The following is a 6,000-nucleotide window of genomic DNA, read 5'->3' as shown; positions in this document are numbered from 1 at the left end:
TTGTTCTATTTAGAGACTTGGCAATGGAGTAGAAGGAGTTGGCCATGAATAAATCCTTCAGGCTCCTCTTAAACTGAAAGTTTTTAATGATTAGATTTTTTATAGCTGCTAGTAAGTTATTGAAAATATGTGTTCCTGAAGAAGAGAAGCCTTTCTGGAGCAAGATTAGTGACTTTCAGTCTTAGTAAAGATTATTCTGATTGCTAATATCAATTTCATAAACTAAGCTGTCTGGTTGAAAAAGAAATATATTTTAACAACTTAGTTTGTAAAGGATTAAATACATATGAAAGCAGTAGTTAGTATCCTTAGCTTCCTAAACAGTCTCTGCAGGATGTTCTTGATTTCACAACACAAATAATTCTTATTACACGAGTTGTACTTGCAAAACTTTAGCTTGGCTTGAGGAGTTACACAAAAAATATCCCATATAACATTGCGGAATGAAAGCAATCGTAGCATATTTTTGTATTACCTAAGTTGACAACATTCACATTGCAAACAGAAATTTGTGTAAGTGCTTCAGTTGTTCTGTGGTAGGCTGTTCCCAGTTGAACTTATTATCAAGCTGTAATTCCAAGACTTCTTTTCTTCGTTTGTGTGTCATGCTTTAGGCATAAATTGACAAGAAACTTACAACTTCTAAACTACATGTAGTGTATTTTTGCAACGTTTAGTGACAGAGTGAGGGTAGGAACCATTTATTATTGTCCATGAAAACTTCATTAACACGTCTTTCGAAGACTATGCTTGATTTGCTGTCAATTAAAATGTTTCTATCATATGAAAACAAAATAAACGTGGCATCTAGTAATGTTATATGTGAAAGATCATTGATATACACAAAAAATGTAAAAGCCCTAAAATGAAACCCTGTGGGACACCACATGTAATTAGATCCCAGTTGGTTGATGCCTGCCAACTTAATACATGTCTCTACAATAGTGTTCCCACATTTCAATTTGTTATCTCTGTAACACACTCCTACTGATACTAATGTACCTACCCCTCATTTAATATTCAGCTCTGGAATTGCCGACTCAATGGCGAACTACTTATAAATGACCCAGTATTATATAAAACAACTGCAGCAGAGGTTTGGTGGGACTATTTCATGCAAGTTTTACCCTACAAGACCTGTTATACTATTGCAAATAAGAGTCGGTTTTGAATTGCAATAAATGTTCAAAGCATTAGGCATAACTTCTAAAAAAGAAATCAAATGCATGGTGAGAGCAGATACAATAATTACAAGTAAAGCGACTAGTATGAATAGACATATTTAAACTCGACCTGTCTTATGTTGTAATCAAAAGTGTCGTTTATGTTACATTAGAAACAATTTTTTACTATGTAAAATTTTAGGCCATACTTTATGAAGGAGTTCTCATCTTAGTAGATTTGGAATGATTTAAGTCATCACAGTCAATCTCAGATTTCTGAGAAGTCCAGCGAGTTCAGTAGAATTATATCATACATCTTTGATATCATTATTTCCAGAGAGAAAAAGTTTTAATCAGCTTTTTGCCTCAAGCCACATTTACAAAGGGAACCAAAATGATATCACCATTTGTGACATACTCCGCTGGCATATCTAAATAACAAGTTTATGGTGGTATCACTGCACTGATATCACATTCTGTCTTATCATTAAAATCCCAAAATTTTCATTTAGTGATACCACTAACCTTCTACAGTTCCCTAGTGGTTGTATTATTGTGTACTAGCATTCTGTCCCAGTTTCATTTATTACTATTGTGGTCTTATTACAGTATGTTTTATTTTCAAGTTGAAAAAAGTCAAGAAGTTAACAGCAGTTTCTGGAATACATAGACCGACCTGATATTATTGTTTAATTTTCTGTAGAAATAATTTGCATAAGGATAATGGTTGAAAGACCTAGCAGTATAGAATGTGTGGACTGTATGTCACAAGTAGCCTCCCAGTGTGTTGCAACAGTTTTGGAAGTAAAAACTAGAAGTGTTTGTATTTTCATTTCTTTTTCGGTCCTGTAAATCGTGCTTTAGCACATAGTTTGCACATACAACACAGGAAAAGTCAGGTTTGGCATAGTAAACACATTTTATACATATTATGATTCTGACTTAATAATTCAATACATGTTGCATATTTGTAACATAATTATAAAGCAAATAAGATGACTGCAACCATTAAGTATAGTTAAGAATATTTGATCAGCTATACTAATTTTTTGTATTCCAGAAATTCAGAAACAGAATCGGAACTGTGGTCAAGCAAGTACAGTTCCATTTTAATACTATGTAAATTAGGTATCTGTTTCAAATAGGATGGCATGTGGTTATACAGCATAATGCAAGTGTGATATATTTCACCTTTGCAAATGTTATTAGTTACTGTGTTGATGTATAGATTATGCTTCAATGCTTCTGCCGAGTTTGATAAGAGTGAATATAACAGTTATGTCTGAACATATTTTCTTCTTTTAAGGTGCTTTTTTGTGGAGATTAGTGCTATGTGAATATGTACACAGGTGCAATATACAAAGACTTTTAACTATTAGTCTGCAGGAGTCTCTGTATTTAGCTTTTTTTATTATTATCACAATCTTTTTCTGTAGTGTAAATGTTTTTCTGCTAATTATGGACTTCCCCAGAAGATAACTGGATACATCAGTGGTGACTGGATACTGACATAGTACATTGCCACATCTGATGCACCTAGATAGTACATTGTGTATGTGATCATTACCACCTATGTTAAGGTATTTAGATTATTCAGATGTGTCTCCCTTTTCAGGTTTTCCTCAACACGTGTACCTGAAAATTTGGTCTCATTTATCATGTTTTTCCATCGATGGTAGAAATCAGAGTTGCAGTGTGAAGTTTCTGTCTGTTGTGGAAGTTAACTGTCATTTTTTTCATAATTTATTGTAAGACTGTTAGTTTTGAATCACTGTGTAAAATTTTGTATTACAACTCCAACTGTTTCTTGTAGGCCTGATCTAGTTAGGATGTGTGTATCATCTGCAAAAAGAGCTGTGGTCTGATTAGCCATTTTTTTGCTAGGTCATTAACATAAGGAAGTAAGAAAATGGACAAAAGAACTGACCCTTGAGGAACTCCATATCTGATTCTTTTGTGCATTAGCTTAAAAATTTCACATGTTTTTTTCATCTTAGTATTTTATTTGATTGATATGATAATGATAATTGAGGTAGCAATGAATCCACATCCAGTAAGCTTTAATTCCATAATTAATTGCTGCAACAGAATGTCATGATCATTCACTTCAAGGAATATGCCAGAAACATCTTGGTTACTTTCTACTACAGTTAGTATTTCATTTGGGTAGACAAAACTAGCTTACTGTGTGGGCCTGTCAGTTCTGAATCAAAAAATGATTCAAATGGCTCTGAGCACTATGGCACTTAACAGCTGAGGTCATCAGAGCCCTAGAACTTAGAACTACTTAAACCTAACTAACTTAAGGACATCACACACATCCATGCCCGAGGCAGGATTCGAACCTGCGACCATAGCAGCGCGCGGTTCCTGACTGAAGCGTCTAGAACTGGTCTGCCACCCTGGCCGGCCAGTTCTGAATCCAACTTGTGAATCACTTATTATCCTTTGATTCCTTACAAGAGAAACTCCCCATTGCAACAACCTGAAATTTAGTGGTAAGATGGCCCAGTGGATAGCTTGTCACAAACTGAACACAGGTTAAGTATGAAAGCAAGAAAAAGGTGTACTGAATTATGAAAAAAGAAGCAAAGTAGAAATAGTGAATGGGCCAACCTCAAGAAATTTGGCATCGAGTGAATTTGAATCGTGAGGCTGTTGTGATTGTGTTGTCATGCTGTTGGGCTTTAACAGGGGAGATCTGTGTTCAAATTTCCTTCATGCCCCCTATTTGCTTATCTGCTTTTTCACAAAATTATGAACTGTTCATCTGGTCATTGATGTATCTGTTCACAGTATTCAATTTTGTGTCTGTGTCCATTTGCAACAGTGAGGTGTAAAGAAGGGACCTCTAGGTATACGTATCTCATCTTTGTTAAAAAGAAGTATCACATGTTATGACTCTTCCATGCCCTTTTGGAAGTTTTCTATCTTGAATTCCATTGTTGTGACATAGTTCACACCCATTTATTTGTTGCTTTCATTTCTGTGAGAGGTCTATGTGGTATCTCGCCTGCTCTTACTATTCATCACATTTACCTGTCTCATATTCTATAACCACTGTATGGTATGACAACTGCTGAGACTATGGAAAGAGAATAGACATGTCAATGACCAGATGGAAATTCATAATTTTGTGGAAAAGAAATGTGGCATGAGGGAGATTTGAATATGGATCTCCCAATTTACATTCAAACACCGTGATCACACAGCCACAGCATCATTGTTCTTGCCATTCTCTCTCTGTTACATACCTTGAGCTTCGACGGTTCACTTTTTCGGTTTTGCCTTTTTTTGCACAGTTCAGTACACCTTCTTCCTTTTTAATGCTTTATGTGTGTTCAGTTTTTGATGGGCTATCTACCAGGTCTTTTACTACTAAATCCGAGTGGGGTATGCTGCGTAGTTTCCATTTTTAAGAAGACTGTTAGTCTCCTAAGAAACAATTTCTCTGGAATTTTGCCAAAGCCTGACAAAAGTGATACAGACCTATAGTTCATAGGTTCACATTTGTCTCCTTTCTTGTACAATGGTGTTACTATAGCACTTTCCAGATTGTTTTGGGACCATGCCACACATGGAGGAAGACTTGTACATATCCATTCATGATTTGACAATAAATACTACCCTTGCTTTGAAGATAATATGTGGTATTTCATCAGCATCTGCTCGATATTTCTTGTGGAATCTTTTTATAATTATAGACAATTTTTAGTTGTTGTAGGAGATATGAATAGGTTCTTGTATGAATTTTTGAATATGGTTGTAATCTGTTGCTACCTAGTTGTGTGTTATGGTGTTTGATGATCATGTATTGTGCAGTATATGAAGAAGTAAATTTAATTGCTACTGTTGTAGGTCGGTTACTTATTGACTTTTTAATTGCGTTCTATGTTGATGGCCGAGCGGCTCTAGGCGCTACTGTCTGGAACCACGCAACTGCTGCACTCGCAGGTTTGAATCCTGCCTCGGGCATGGATGTGTGTGATGTCCTTAGGTTAGTTAGGTTTAAGTAGTTCTAGGGGACTGATAACCTCAGAAGTTAAGTCCCATAGTGCTCAGAGCCATTTGATCCATTTTTTTCTATGTTGATGTGGTCTAACGCCATTGAATGTGTTTCTTTTTTGGTGAATTTTGCAGGCTGACTTAGTCTTTATTCGTGGAATTTTCTCTTTATCATTTTCTTTGCTTCTGTTATGACTCGTCTAAGTATTCATTTATATTATTCTGGATTGATGTGACTGTTCATATAATCTCCTCTTATGATGATATTTTTATTCCTGCTGGGACCAGCTTGTCTGAATTCGATAAGAAATTTATTAGTGATGATTGTTCCACAAAAATAATTTTAAAAAAAGTTTCTTTGTGGCCATGATCTTAAACTTGTCATTTGTATTGTTTGAACTGTAAACATCAGGGCAGTTTGCACTTCTCAAGAGAAAATAAAAGTAATCTACATTTTCATCACTTAACTTCCTGACACTAGATTCGTGTTTTGGGGTTTCATGTGTCCTAGAATCGCTATTATTATAATTTGGAGATGATCATCACTAAAACCAAGTGTTCACGACTTGTGTGTTGTATCTGTATTTATAAAAACCTGATCAGTGGCTCTTCCAGAAGCACCAATTACATCAGTTGGATTGCTTGCAGCAAGTTTTAAGTCAAAGGGTTCATAAATCCCTGATTTGATCTTTAAATTTATTAGGTCTAGAGAAATCGGTATTGAAGTCTCCACATATATTTCCCTCGAGGACGCTGAGATTTTCTAAAAAGTCTTCCATATGATTATAAGAAACATTTTATAACAATCGGATGACATTTATACACAGATGCT

The sequence above is a fragment of the Schistocerca nitens genome, chromosome 12 (assembly GCF_023898315.1).
Source record: "Schistocerca nitens isolate TAMUIC-IGC-003100 chromosome 12, iqSchNite1.1, whole genome shotgun sequence".
Taxonomy (NCBI): domain Eukaryota; kingdom Metazoa; phylum Arthropoda; class Insecta; order Orthoptera; family Acrididae; genus Schistocerca; species Schistocerca nitens.
This window is presented reverse-complemented; position numbering follows the sequence as displayed.